General features: G+C 45.8%; 1 protein-coding gene across 4 annotated transcripts in view; it reads left to right on the forward strand.

The window, feature by feature from the left end:
* Nucleotides 1–2,048: 2,048 nt before the first annotated feature.
* The window catches only part of LOC106590190 (transcriptional activator GLI3), a 130,174-nt gene continuing 116,645 nt past the window's right edge, over nucleotides 2,049–15,577 (forward strand). For all 4 annotated transcript variants that reach the window (XM_014180925.2, XM_014180927.2, XM_014180926.2 and 1 more), the window contains exon 1: nucleotides 2,049–2,442. The gene's annotated coding sequence lies outside the window, so the exon portion shown is untranslated. The remainder of the gene's footprint in view (nucleotides 2,443–15,577) is intronic.

Here is a 15,577-nt window from a genome sequence, read left to right on the forward strand (position 1 = left end):
GGAGTGACCATTGGGTTCTTGGTCACCTCCCTGACAAGGCCCTTCTCCCAGGATTGCTCAGTTTGGCTGGGCGTCTAGCTCTAGGAAGAGTCTTGGTGGTTCCAAACTTCTTCCATTTAAGGTTGATGGAGGCCACTGTGTTCTTGGCAACCTTCAATCCTGCACTATTTTTTTGGTACGCTTCCCCAGATCTGTGCCTCGCCACAATCCTGTCTCGGACCTCTACGGACAATTCCTTTGACCTCAAGGCTTGGTTTTTGCTCTGACAAATACTGTCAACTGTGTGCCTTTCCAAATCATGTCCAATCAATTGAATTTACCACAGGTGGACTCCAATCAAGCTGTAGAAACATCTCAAGGATGATCAATGGAAACAGGATGCACCTGAGCTCAATTTCGAGTCTCATAGCAAAGGGTCTGAATACTTATGTAAATAATGTATTTCTGTTTTTGTTTTTTTATACATTTGTAAAAATGACTAAAAACATGTTTTAGATTTTGTCGTTATGGGATATTGAGTGTAGTTTGCAGAGTAAAAAAAAAAACATTTTAGAATAAGGCTGTAAAGTAACAAAATGTGGAAAAAGTCAAGGGGTCTGAATACTTTCTGAAGGCACTGTATATACCGTTGAAAAGTTTGGGATCACTTAGAAATTACCTTGTTTTTGAAAGAAAAGCAATATTTTTGTCAATTTTTTGTCCCACAAAACACCAGTCTCAATGTCAACAGTGAAGAGGCGACTCCGGGATGCTGGCCTTCTAGGCAGAGTTCCTCTTTCCAGTGTCTGTGTTCTTTTGCCCATCTTAATCTTTTATTTTTATTGGCCAGTCTGAGATATGGCTTTTTCTTTGCAACTCTGCCTAGAAGGCCAGCATCCCGAAGTTGCCTCTTCACTGTTGACGTTGAGACTGCAGTTTTGCAGGTACTATTTAATGAAGCTGCCAGTTGAGGACTTGTGAGGCGTCTGTTTCTCAAACTAGACACTCTAATGTACTCGTCCTCTTGCTCAGTTGTGCACTCCTCTTTCTATTCTGGTTAAAGCCAGTTTGCGCTGTTCTGTGAAGGGAGTAGTACACAGCGTTGTACAAGATCTTCAGTTTCTTGGCAATTTCTCGCATGGAATAGCCTTCATTTCTCACAACAAGAATAGACTGATGAGTTTCAGAAGAAAGTTATTCGTTTCTAGCCTTTTTTAGCCTGTAATCGAACCTACAAACGCTGATGCTCCAGATACTCAAATAGTCTAAAGAAGGCCAGATTTATTGCTTCTTTAATCAGTACAACAGTTTTCAGCTGTGCTAACATAATTGCAAAAGGGTTTCCTAATGATCAATTATCCTTTTAAAATGATAAACTTGGATCAGCTAAAACAAAGTGCCATTGGAACACAGGAGTGATGGTTGCTGATAATGGGCCTCTGTACACCTATGTAGATATTTCGCTAAAAAGCGGCCGTTTCCAGCTACAATAGTCCTTTACAACATTAACAATGTCTACACTGTATTTCTGATCAATTTGATGTTATTTTAATGGACAAAAATGGGCTTTTCCTTTAAAAACAAGGACATTTCTAAGTGACCACAAACCTTGAATGGTAGTGTATATATATATATATATATATATATATATATAATGTTCATATTTATAGAATGTGTGTATGGTTTATTACATTAACTCATACTGAAATAAACCATGCTCACCTTATCCTTAATACTGCTTATTTATCATGCTCTATTTATTGTTTGTGAAAAAGGTCTAAACCCAATCGTTAATAGGGCGCCTTGTGCTGATGCCCAGCCACTGGTGTTGAAACTATCTTAAGTAACAAGACAACACTGACACTCAAAATCGCAAACTTCATCCTAAGGAGTATTGGTATAAGTGAAATATTAGTATTTGCCAATTCTTGCAATTGAATGTACAACGGTCCATTCGTTCCAACCATGTCTACACCGTCTCAGGAAACTGCGGCCCGGAGCAGAGAAGAGAAAGGGAGGGCAGGCGGGGGAGAATAGAAAGAGAGGGAGGGAGAGAGCGAGGGAGCCCGATCCGAAGGGAGGAGTCAGGCGAGGGAAAGAGCAGCTGGAGTTCTACACTTCGCCCTCTTCTCCTCGAAAGGCATACTTAATGTAATAACAACAGTCCACACGTTTTTGTAAACACTTATGTTGTCTTATTCATACAGGTTCATCATCGGCCATCGTCAGGTATGCAGGGTGGCTCACGGTATTAGTTCAGTGTTCGCTCTATTCAGAAAACTGTGAAAAGGAGAAAGACGCGGAAAAAGAAGGAAAAGTCTGGCAGAGCGGTTTTGGAGTTGGAGTCTCACAGGCAACTCCAGAGCGCGAGAGGCACATCTGCAACAAGCGAAAAAATACTTCACTTAAGAGAAGAAGACAGAAAATATCAAGAATTATTGGAGGGAAACATCCTTCGAACACGTAAGTGCAAAAAACACGACGAGGCATGATGAACTGTTTCCTTTGAACCTTTTGCTCTTTGCTGGCTTTGAAAGTTTTGAGGGAGAAAACACGACGTCTATTCAAAAACTGTCAGAGGTATCACGTTTCAAATAAGCTGGAATTTCATTGAAGTCCACAAATCGGAGGGTGGTGATGAAATAATAAAATTGTATGAAAACTCAACTTATTCACCTTATTCACAAATATTATCAAACAAAATTACTATTTATTTTCCTGGATGTTTTCTAGTTGTTTTCTACTTTCTTTAAAGTTACAAGTTGACCCATTGCAAATTTTCTCAACTTTGCTGATGTAATTTCCAAGGTGATAGAAACTCACACTCACTCTGTTTAATTCAACACAATGGTTGTTAAAAGTGCGTTTAAAGTTATTTTATGGAAGGTTGAAGCTTTTCTTTTTGTAAACACTTTAATGCAAAAGTAATTGCATTGTTGAGAAGTGTGGGCTGAAACAACTTTGGGAACTTCCACTACAGACACAAAACTTTTTGGACTTTTGCCTAAAGAGACGCACGGGGCATGCATATTTAGGCTGACATGTGATCATATTTCAGCGCGATTTTACCAAGTCGTGCTGGTTATCGATTCGGTCTCATCCATTATGCCTAATATGAGTTATGACTGCATTACGAAAATGTATGGAACATTTTCCTGAATCGAGTATAGACTATTCTGATAACAATCTAATGCAACCACTGATGTCTCCATTTCTACAATCAAAATATGAATGTTGGAATACAAGTAGGCCAACATTTATTTTACAAGGCACAGCTTCAAGATTAAACAGGCCTTCAGACCTATATAATCAGCATTGTATCGAGTTTGACAATAGTAGAACATTGACTGGGTTATATCAAATTAAATAGAAAAGTTCTAAATATAACATTTCATTTCTGAGTTGAAATACAGGATATGCTACTAATATTAGCGCGGGTACATTTGGATACTTCCCCCAAATATTTTATTGCCCTTATTATAATCAGGCCTAATTATTCGGCCTATAATTTTTTGTCTTTTATGCATTGAGTTTTCTGCGTATGTACTTTTCGGTCCGTTATGTATCATGGCAGCACCCCTCCACATGTGGAGATATTTGTTTTAAACTTTTCCTTCTGCTCCCTGCCAGCTGTTCCACATTTTATCTGCTTGTCGGATTCGCTGTGAGTGACTGGTGGACCGTTTGTGTCTCGGGTTTCACGCCGCTATACAAACGACGAAGGTTCGAGGCGTTCAGCCGTGCGGTGACGGCTCAGCCAAACCTTCTTTGACACTTGGCAAATTATTAACGGAGATCTAACTGCCTTGAGAACGAGCAGTAAGAGTTGAATGCAAAACAATAGAAGTTTAAGAGCTTGTGCAGATAAAAAGCTTTTTCCCCCCCTCGGGTTAAGAACATGGTCATCTGGACTGGACTATGCCAGTTTAATGCCCTTATGAAAAATCTGTCATGTGCTGCCTTTTGAAAAATGTTTGCCATGCGTGTTTTTTATACAATTCTTACGGTGGTAATTTGTAAATAAATAAATACACTGCAAGAACATATAACCCACTTAATTTAGTGATTGTTTTTACACAGATATTTTTTTTAATGCATACTTTTGTTTGCATGAGCCGAAATATGCACTTATTTCTGAAATCATATGCTTATTAGGCTAGCCTACTGAATAATAATTTAATTGATAAAGGAAACGGCTCAACTATTTTGCTGAAATAATATTTGGTAAGTGTGAACATCAAGGAATATATAAACCTTTCTTTTAGCCTACTTCTCAATACCTCAATAGATTATTGTTCCTAATCAAAACATGTGTTTGGTACAGTAATATAGTGCATTGTTATCCTTATCTAGCCAGGACATTTTTATTAATGCATTTTTGCCTTTTAATCAACAGGAACAACGTTTTTGGCTTCCACAAATCCTAATGTTATACCTCAATTCGATAAGGCCTACCTGCATTTTATTTTAAAATTATAATCTGTTATTTTATTTCCAGATGATGCAATGGACTTAAAAAAAATAATACCATTTATATATTTCTGGGTTTTTGCTATTGAGTTTCATTTACCGCAATAGTAGTGATTGATTGTCGACAGAAATCTCTTTGACAGAGTGCATTTTTCCTGAAGAATGTGTGATTACTTACCTCCAGATTTAATGATCACAAAAGCAACATGAAATTATATTAATTTGAGCTCTATTTAGCCTTAATGGATGGCAGATATTTTCCATGAGAAAACGATGCTCTGAAATAACCCCAGATTGGCTCTAAGTACATGTGTATAATAATGTGCATGGAGCCAGAGATATTTTATGATTGAATCATATTAAATATGAATGATATCTGATGATCACACTCAGTGTTATAAATATGTATGGCGTTACTGTTTTACAATGTCTCCAGAACAGAACAGAGCTCAGCTAGGGGCTGCAGCTTCACTTGAACAGGTGCAATTTTACAAAACAAGGACTGCTTGTCATAAATGATTCAGTAACAGTGATAAATACACACAATGTTTAAGATGATAATCTGGTATTTAAAAAAAAAAAAGGCACATTGAAGAAGCCTGTTTTTTTTTCTCCCTCCACCAGCTGAGATGAATCAGTGCCTGTCTGGTGAAGGGGGCAATCTGTAACTCACAGTCCCACGGATAGGGAAGGAAACTCACGCGATAACCCCTATCCTTCGTCAGCCCGTCAGAAAGCAGAGCGGCCCTTTATCTCCATATTAGCACACCTTTACATTCAATTATGCATCGCTGCAAAAACACCAGGCAGTGCACCCGTGACCTCTCCAACCTGCCCAAAATAGGACCTGTCACACAAGCAGATGTTAATGCACAAAGGTGACACTCTATTACCCTCTTAAACCAGGGCCCCCTCCTCCTCGCCCCCAGCCCTCAAGTCCACTGTTCTAGGCAGGCCTCTGTCCTTAGGCCCTTTTACATCCTAGAGGAAGAATACCTGATAACAGGTGTGTATGCATGAGGCCCTAATGACGTGCTAATGGGCATCTATAAAGGCACACTCATAGGTAGAAAGTGTATTGCTCTACCAGGTTCATTTAGGGGAAGTTGTTTTGATCAAAGATAAGGGCCAAGGCATTTTTTGTAGCATTTCTTCACATTTTTGGTTTGTTGTGGTGTGGATCCCTGGGTATGAGGCAGATATGGGGTGGGATTCCTGTTGTACTCACGGGCCGTTCGACGGTCACGGATGTCAATATGACGAAAGGTTTATCATACAACTCTTTAGCAGAGCGCTAAGTACTTCAATCCCACAAACCACAGCTTACATTAGCAGGCGAGAAGAGGTGCAGTTACCTCATCTATTCAGAGCATGTTGGCAGAAATAAATAAACATGGTATCACAATGGCTATCCGGTCCATCTTTCCCCTAAGTCTGAGTTTAGCCGCGTCATGAATAGACGGGCCCCAATAGGAGTCCCTCACTTTGATGTTTCTGAACTTTGATATCGACATGAAATCGAAAAGGCACAGTTGAGGGGGGGAAGAAAACAAGTCAAGGAGAGAGAAAGAGAGAGAGATATTGAGGGGGGAAAAAAGGCAGCGAGACAGGAGACGGAGGTGTATGTGTGATGAGTGAGCGGCTCCTTCGCCTCCTTGTAAAAAGTTTGGGCTGTGGCAGTTCGCCGCCAAGTGTAGTCTACGCCAAAGTGTCTGGATGCATTTGCGTATGAGCGGAGAGAAGAAGGGGGGCAGGCAGGCGTGCGGCGTGGCGCAGCACGAGGGCTTCTCCTTGGCTCTCCTAATCCCCAGGCCCAGCCATCCCTTCAGGGCATGCCTCAGATCTGGCTCTCCTAGCTCTCCGCGTGGACCTACCCGGCCTCCGCCAGCCGATTTAATATGCTATGTGTTCCTTCTCCCCCAGCTTCCCTCCACCTCCACCAGCTGCATCCCAGAGCGGGACCCCATTCACCCCCCCCCCAATCTCTGCTTCAAGGAGCCCCACTTAAGGCACCTTTCACTGGGCTCATGTCTTTTGCAAAGTGAGGGGGGGGTGGTTGATCTGATGAAGGGGGATCAGAGAGAGAGAGAGAGACAAGTGTAATGACATGCCTATACACACGCATGCATTTAGATAAACCCCCACATCCACACCCTACACATGGGCTTCCAAATGTACTCTTACTCCACCTGCATGTTTTAAAATGCAAACGCACCTCAATATAAAATATCCCCATCATAGACCTGTTTTACACGCACACACACGCACGCACGGAAGCACGTACACTCGCACGCACACGTACACAGGAGCGTGCAAGCAAAGTAGCCTGTAGTTCTTCTTTCAGAATTGGGGGGGGGGGCAGAGCTCAAGCTGCCGTACCAGAGGCTGAGAGTCAGAGTGGCCGTTTCTTTTCCAGGGCTTTGGCCTCACGGAAACCCAGAGTGGACCTGCCAATTAGCCTGGTCAACCAGCCTCCCTGAGAGCGAGGGAAAGAGAGAGAGAGGTAGAGAGTAACAGAGAATGAGAGAGAAGAGAGAGGGAGAGTAACAGAGAACGAGAGAGAGAAAAGAGAGAGAGAGTAACAGAGAACGAGAGAGAGAGAGTAACAGAAAACAAGAGAGAGAAAAGAGAGAGAGAGTAACAGAGACCAAGACAGAGAAAAGAGAGTAACAGAGAACGAGAGAGAGAGTAGTAGAGAACAAGAGAGAGAGAGTAACAGAGAACAAGAGAGAGAAGAGAGAGAGTAACAGAGAACAAGAGAGAGAAGAGAGAGAGAGTAACAGAGAACAGAGAGAGAGAAAGAGAGAGAGAGTAACAGAGACAGAGAGAGAGAAAAGAGAGAGAGAGAGAGAGAGAGAGTAACAGACCGAGAGAGAGAAAAGAGAGAGAAACAAATGATTTACTAGATAAAAAACCAAGATGAATGCAGGAGTGAATGAGTGCTAACAGACTCCTGCATGAACCCCAGTGTGAGTCAGCGGGCGCCTGCGTTGTCTTTTCTCACACACTCGAGTACAAACAGAGTACAAATGGCGGCAGGTCGCGCCTGGCTGACGATGGAGCTGGACTGCGCTCGTCTCCTCCGCTGTTAGCCCTGAGCCGCTGTAAAAGCGTCTTTGCGGCTGCTGTGTGAAGTGTGGCAGCAAGAGGTGAAGTGAGCTGCGGGCCCATTTGCCTGTGGCGTGGAGGGCTGTGTAAAGTTGAGACGCTGAGCTTGGACAGTGGAGTTGTAGTTCCCGACTTCCAGGGGTTTTGGGTCTGTTATTGTAGATGTGGCATTGTGTCAGGGGCTTGACGCGAGCCCAGTTGTGGCATCCGTAAGGGGGCTTGCTCTCCGTCGTTGTCCAGGGAGGGTGGTGGCGGCCAGGGGACAGATGAGGTGGCCAGCACACTGTGAACAATGATCTGTCACTCCCCCCCCCTCCTTCCTGGTCTGTGTGTTTGTGTGTGTGTGGAAAGCCATGGGTCAGGCTGCTGCACGAAGACACACACACACATGGACAGGCTCAGATAGGCGCATGCACGCACACACACAGGACTACTGCGGGAGAGGTCAGTTGAAGGCAAGGAAAGGGTCACTGATTATTGTGATTGGGACTGAATGGGAGTTCATTTTCGTACACCCCCCCCCAAGTCTATATGAGAAAGATCATTTCTAATGTCAATTTCATAAATAGCTGTTTGGAATGATTTTGTTGCATTGCTCAGACTGTTCTGCTACACATGACAATGGTGAAGTTGTTTTAACGTGTTTTGTATTTGCTGTGCCCCATGCTGGCCTGGTTATCTGCGTTAGTGAGTAAGCCCCGTGGGTCTTAGTGGAACCTGGGGGTCGAGATTGAGGACGGGGACATTGTTTGAATGTCAAATGCCAATCCCAAGGTTAATACCTGAATAAAGTTCAGGCCCAGTTGTCCCCTCCCTTCTGCAAACATGTTTAAATGAGTGCCTCTTCCCCTCCTTTCCCTCTCTTCCCCCTTTCCCCTACTCCTTCACTTCCGTCCTCTTTTGCGGGGAATTTGACCCCCGTTCCTCCTCTTCTCCAGGGGCCAGTGGGGCCTCCTCTGCAAGTGAATGTTAACAGCCCCTGCCTGTAAGACAAAAAAGGCCTCATCTTAGAAAAACAAAAGGGGAACTCTACTATCGGAGAAAATTTCTTGCCCGACCTGAAAGGAGGCCTCTTTTGTCTGGATGGCATTTGAAGACTAATCGGTTTTTCTCATGCAAAAGCACTCTGTCTTAAGAGCTGGGCCTCGGAGAGAGAGAAAGAGAGGGAGAGAGAAGGAGCTAGTGGGGGCCGTGTTTTAACAATACTCCGCAGGGAGCAAGGAGGAACGGGTTTGGAGGGGGCGCAGGGGGGGGATTCCTCTCCTTTGCTTATTTTTTAGACAAAAGCCCAGTTCCTTGCAGGGTTGAAGGGAGAAAGGTGGGAGGGGGGGGGGGCTGGAGTAAGGAGGAGGGAGTGGGAGGTGGGGGGATCCAAGAGTTTTTAGTTCCTTGAAAAGAGGGGGGGTGGGGGGGGGACTACAGCCATTTCTAATGACGGTCTGTCATCGGGGCTCCCCTACCTGCCAGAGGAAACCTCAGGGCGGGCCCTGACACTACACTGACTCTGACAGGTCTGTCTTGGGGAGAAAAAAAGTGGGCCTCGGAAATGTATAGAGCAACAGAAATATGAACTTGTATATGGGCTATTCCAGGCCTGACTGGTGTTTTTATTAAGAGAGGTCGACATGCTTTGGAAATAGATCTTATTCATGAAGAAAAAAAAGCCAGGGCTGGACTTCCCAAAGAATTCATTATGTTCCCCTTTCCCAGAAGCCTCGGTGCTCCGCAGGTCCCAGCCGTGCCTCGGAGGACGCCGAGCGTGTCGCACCGTGTCGCGTGACTTTGTAAAGCCTCCCTCAGTGAGCAGGGGAGTGCGAAGGGTTCCATTTGTCAAAGGTGCCCGGCAGTTTTTTTTCCCTCCTCAACACTTTCCCGGCTCCGTCCCAAACTCATTGTCTGAGCTAAGGCAGGACATTAGTCACCGCGGTGCTAGTGGAGCCTGCGGGGCTGTGGGACCAACCAACGCTGTTCTGGAGCAGAGACTGCTAGTCGGACAGAGAGAGAACTAGAAGAGGGAAAGAGGAGGAGGGATGGAGAGTGTGTGAAAGAGAGAAGGCGAGAAAAAAGAAAGAAAGAAAAAGGGAGAAAGAGCGAGTGTGGAGGAAGGAGAGAGAGCGTTAGAGGTGTGGAGGAAGGAGAGAGAGCGTTAGAGGTGTGGAGGAAGGAGAGAGAGCGTTAGAGGTGTGGAGGAAGGAGAGAGAGCGTTAGAGGTGTGGAGGAAGGAGAGAGAGCATTAGAGGTGTGGAGGAAGGAGAGAGAGCGTTAGAGGTGTGGAGGAAGGAGAGAGAGCGTTAGAGGTGTGGAAGAAGGAGAGAGCGTTAGAGGTGTGGAAGAAGGAGAGAGAGCGTTAGAGGTGTGGAGGAAGGAGAGAGTGCGTTAGAGGTGTAGAGGAAGGAGAGAGAGCGTTAGAGGTGTGGAGGAAGGAGAGAGAGCGTTAGAGGTGTGGAAGAAGGAGAGAGAGCGTTAGAGGTGTGGAAGAAGGAGAGAGAGCGTTAGAGGTGTGGAGGAAGGAGAGAGAGCGTTAGAGGTGTGGAGGAAGGAGAGAGAGCGTTAGAGGTGTGGAGGAAGGAGAGAGAGCGTTAGAGGTGTGGAGGAAGGAGAGAGAGCGTTAGAGGTGTGGAGGAAGGAGAGAGAGCGTTAGAGGTGTGGAAGAAGGAGAGAGAGCGTTAGAGGTGTGGAAGAAGGAGAGAGAGCGTTAGAGGTGTGGAGGAAGGAGAGAGAGCGTTAGAGGTGTGGAGGAAGGAGAGAGAGCGTTAGAGGTGTGGAGGAAGGAGAGAGAGCGTTAGAGGTGTGGAGGAAGGAGAGAGAGCGTTAGAGGTGTGGAGGAAGGAGAGAGAGCGTTAGAGGTGTGGAGGAAGGAGAGAGAGCGTTAGAGGTGTGGAGGAAGGAGAGAGAGCGTTAGAGGTGTGGAGGAAGGAGAGAGAGCGTTAGAGGTGTGGAGGAAGGAGAGAGAGCGTTAGAGGTGTGGAGGAAGGAGAGAGAGCGTTAGAGGTGTGGAGGAAGGAGAGAGAGCGTTAGAGGTGTGGAGGAAGGAGAGAGAGCGTTAGAGGTGTGGAGGAAGGAGAGAGAGCGTTAGAGGTGTGGAGGAAGGAGAGAGAGCGTTAGAGGTGTGGAGGAAGGAGAGAGAGCGTTAGAGGTGTGGAGGAAGGAGAGAGAGCGTTAGAGGTGTGGAGGAAGGAGAGAGAGCGTTAGAGGTGTGGAGGAAGGAGAGAGAGCGTTAGAGGTGTGGAGGAAGGAGAGAGAGCGTTAGAGGTGTGGAGGAAGGAGAGAGAGCGTTAGAGGTGTGGAGGAAGGAGAGAGAGCGTTAGAGGTGTGGAGGAAGGAGAGAGAGCGTTAGAGGTGTGGAGGAAGGAGAGAGAGCGTTAGAGGTGTGGAGGAAGGAGAGAGAGCGTTAGAGGTGTGGAGGAAGGAGAGAGAGCGTTAGAGGTGTGGAGGAAGGAGAGAGAGCGTTAGAGGTGTGGAGGAAGGAGAGAGAGCGTTAGAGGTGTGGAGGAAGGAGAGAGAGCGTTAGAGGTGTGGAGGAAGGAGAGAGAGCGTTAGAGGTGTGGAGGAAGGAGAGAGAGCGTTAGAGGTGTGGAAGAAGGAGAGAGAGCGTTAGAGGTGTGGAAGAAGGAGAGAGAGCGTTAGAGGTGTGGAGGACGGAGAGAGAGCGTTAGAGGTGTGGAGGAAGGAGAGAGAGCGTTAGAGGTGTGGAGGAAGGAGAGAGAGCGTTAGAGGTGTGGAGGAAGGAGAGAGAGCGTTAGAGGTGTGGAGGAAGGAGAGAGAGCGTTAGAGGTGTGGAGGAAGGAGAGAGAGCGTTAGAGGTGTGGAGGAAGGAGAGAGAGCGTTAGAGGTGTGGAGGAAGGAGAGAGAGCGTTAGAGGTGTGGAGGAAGGAGAGAGAGCGTTAGAGGTGTGGAGGAAGGAGAGAGAGCGTTAGAGGTGTGGAGGAAGGAGAGAGAGCGTTAGAGGTGTGGAAGAAGGAGAGAGAGCGTTAGAGGTGTGGAGGACGGAGAGAGAGCGTTAGAGGTGTGGAGGAAGGAGAGAGAGCGTTAGAGGTGTGGAAGAAGGATAGAGAGCGTTAGAGGTGTGGAGGAAGGAGAGAGAGCGTTAGAGGTGTGGAGGAAGGAGAGAGTGCGTTAGAGGTGTGGAGGAAGGAGAGAGAGCGTTAGAGGTGTGGAAGAAGGAGAGAGAGCGTTAGAGGTGTGGAGGAAGGAGAGAGAGCGTTAGAGGTGTGGAAGAAGGAGAGAGAGCGTTAGAGGTGTGGAGGAAGGAGAGAGAGCGTTAGAGGTGTGGAGGAAGGAGAGAGAGCGTTAGAGGTGTGGAGGAAGGAGAGAGTGCGTTAGAGGTGTGGAGGAAGGAGAGAGCGTTAGAGGTGTGGAGTCTATAGCTCTACCCCAGGTCTCAGTGTGTAAGCCCCTGCCCTGTCTACCCCCCAAAGCTGCGTTCACAAAGAGATTTACAAGACAGGTCTCCGGTGTGCTGCTTTGCCGCCATGCATCATGAGTGTGTGTGTGTGTGTGTGTGTGTGTGTGTGTGTGTGTGTGTGTGTGTGTGTGTGTGTGTGTGTGTCGAGCGTGTGCGTGTGAGAGTGTATTTTTCTGGGTTAAATGTGCACTGTGAGAAGACATGTTTTTTCTTAGAAGGTTACCCAAAATGAATGGGTCTTAAGTAGTCAGTGCTAACCAGAACCAAAGGAGAGCATGAGATTACTTATTCAAGAGAGGTGGTAGGGTGTGTGTGTGTGAAAGAGAGCGAGAGAGTGTGTGTGTGTCTATGTGTGTGTGTGTGTGTATGTGTGTGTTGAGGAGAGTCAGCAGTCACACATCACACACACAAGGGATCCTGTTAGCTTTTGGAATTATTTATAAAGCTTGGCTTTTGTGTGGCTCTGTAAATCCCTGTCTCCTCCCATTACTGCCTATGACTCTACCTGCGCCACCTTCAACCCCGAATACTCCCTCTGCTACTGTACTGAGTGTCAGTGAGTGCTGACCTAGGATAAGTTTAGACATCTAGATCGTAATAAGATATCGAATTATGCACGGGAGGGCTGATCCTAGATCAGGACTCCTACCCGGACACTCTTTACAGACACCAGTTTTATATATTCTGTTTCTTTTAATGGGCGAAGAAGTACGAGATCAAAACAACCACTGTTGTTCCAGTAGTTCCTATATGGGTTCTATTATTTAGTAGAGTTCTGGTTGTAGTGACACGCCCAATTCTGAGACTTCAGAGGAAATCACAAAGTTATACTGACCGTCACATATGGGCTTGATTGCACTGTAGAGTTTTGTGTGCATTTATACAGAGTCCCGGTGGACGGTTTAGTGTGCTTGAGACGGTGTATGTTAATGTTGCCTTCATTGAAACAGGCTGCGCTGTGATTATGGCTCAGCTCTGGAGATATGAGCAGAGCGCTGAGCTAGCTTCCCGTTTCTCCCGCTGGCGTCGAGATCAATGCAAACCAGGCTAACACAGCCTAATAACCCATTTACACATACATTGGGAAAAACATTTACATGCATCGACCCTTAAACTGATAAAGTAGGTCCATGTCCTAGAGGTAAGAGTTATTGTGCTTGTGAGTGATTAGCTCCAGTGCGCGTTTCTGTGTGTGTGTGTGTGTGTGTGTGTGTGTGTGTGTGTGTGTGTGTGTGTGTGTGTGTGTGTGTGTGTGTGTGTGTGTGTGTGTGTGTGTGTGTGTGTGTGTGTGTGAACGCGGGAGAGGGTTCTACCAACCAGTCCTGTGTGTGATAGGTGCCAGATTGTGTAGCTGCTAGCCAGACTGTCTCTGCCGATCAGAAAAGAGAGAGAGAGAGAACGAGAGGAAAAAACTAGAGAAAAAGAGAAGGGGGTGATTACAGTACAACGTTCCTCTGATCTGATTCATCGCCGACTGTCTCTCCTGCAAAGGGTGAACTTATTATCCCTGTCTCAACCTCCAGAACGGTGCCAGCTGCTCCCCATGTTTCCCAATTAACCCCCGGTACCCGTCTAACTCATCAATTAAGGCTTCCTCCTCAACGTTTTTATTTGCACGTATTAGCATACTAGCGTTGGCGTAGTGCCGGAGCCCCGGGCTGTGTTCATCGGGCACCAAATGGGAGAAAACGGACTGAAACAGGGACGGACTACCGTGACCTTTCCAATAACAACAACAAAAAAGTGTTATCCGTTGTTAAAACGTTTTGAAACGATTTGTGCCCTAATGAATACAACCTTGGTCTGGAGGGATAACTGAGAAGTAAGCGAGTGTGGAGAGTGTTTAGGAGGCGTCCTAAGCGATGGCTTTACGGCCCCCAGAATTTATTTCAGGCGGCAACGCAAACAGCTGAAAGGCGTAAACACAGCCAGATGTTGGTTAGCTTCCTGACTGATGACGGCTCCAGGGCCCGAGGGAGCTGCCAGTGTAATTACAAGTCTTGTTCCCCGCGTTTTCTCGTGGCCCTTTCTTTCGGGAGCTAGTCTGTATGTCCCTTTTGAGTTTAGGGGGAGGGTTTTGTTGCACACTTGGAAACGCTGTGAGTTGTATGATAAGTCATGTGGATGTTATTGCATATCTCAATGGAGTACGGGGTTTGAATCAGATGTATACCTTTTTACTGGACTTGCACTAACTTCAAATTCAGTCTTCACTCCGATGATATTCTCTTGTGTGTGTTTTGAAACGTACAGTGCAACTTCAATAGACCTTTAGGCCGAGCTCTGGGACGTGTGTGTGTGTGTGTGTGTGTGTGTGTGTGTGTGTGTGTGTGTGTGTGTGTGTGTGTGTGTGTGTGTGTGTGTGTGTGTGTGTGTGTGTGTGTGTGTGTGTGTGTGTGCGTGTGTGTGTGTGTGCACGTGGGTGCATGTGTGTGAGCGTAGGTGCACCTTACTGACACTGTGGGAGAGAAACGGGTGCTTTGGGGAGCGCCAATCCCTCTGAGAGTAAGCGTGTGTGTGTGTGTGTGTGAGAGAGAGAGAGAGTGAGTGAGCAAGCCCTGATGGGGGTGCTTTTCATGAAAGTGAGACTGAAGTGTTGTCTTCCTACCAAACTAGTGGTGCTGTTGTGAGACACGTCAGCCATAGGGGAGCTGGCTGAGCTGAGCTGCCTGGGAGTCTCTGACTAGGACTCCCTCTGTGTCTCTACTTCCTTTGATCTACCACTTTCTCAACCATACTCCTGGTACAGTACAGTAGATTACAGTAGAGTAGATTACATTACAGAACAGTAGAGTACAGTACAGTAGATTACAGTACAGTAGAGTAGATTACATTACAGTAGATTAGAGTACAGTAGAGTACAGTACAGTAGATTACATTACAGTAGAGTAGAGTACAGTAGAGTAGATTACATTACAGTACAGTAGAGTAGATTAGAGTACAGTACAGTAGAGTACAGTACAGTAGATTACAGTAGAGTAAATTACACTACAGTACAGTAGAGTAGATTAGAGTACAGTCGAGTAGAGTACAGTACAGTAGATTACAGTAGAGTAGATTACAGTACAGTACAGTAGAGTAGATTAGAGTACAGTCGAGTAGAGTACAGTACAGTAGATTACAGTAGAGTAGATTACATTACAGTACAGTAGAGTACAGTACAGTAGATTACAGTACAGTAGAGTAGATTAAATTACAGTACAGTAGAGTACAGTAGAGTAGAGTACAGTACAGTAGATTACAGTAGAGTAGATTACATTACAGTAGAGTACAGTACAGTAGATTACAGTACAGTAGAGTAGAGTAGATTACATTACAGTACAGTAGAGTAGATTAGAGTACAGTAGACTAAAGTACAGTACAGTATATTACAGTAGAGTAGTTTACATTACAGTAGAGTAGATTAGAGTATAGTAGACTAGAGTACAGTAGAGTAGATTACATTACAGTAGAGTAGAGTACAGTACAGTAGATTACAGTAGAGTAGAGTACCTCCTTGATTACCTGCCCTATATATGTCACTCCCTTTGGATCCTTCCCCGGGCGTTACTGGTTCTGTTCCAGTGTCATGTCTGTGCGTTGTTCGTGTTTCTTGTTTTGTATTTAGTTGTGTTT

This window comes from Salmo salar, chromosome ssa29 (genome assembly GCF_905237065.1).
Source record: "Salmo salar chromosome ssa29, Ssal_v3.1, whole genome shotgun sequence".
NCBI classification, from domain to species: domain Eukaryota; kingdom Metazoa; phylum Chordata; class Actinopteri; order Salmoniformes; family Salmonidae; genus Salmo; species Salmo salar.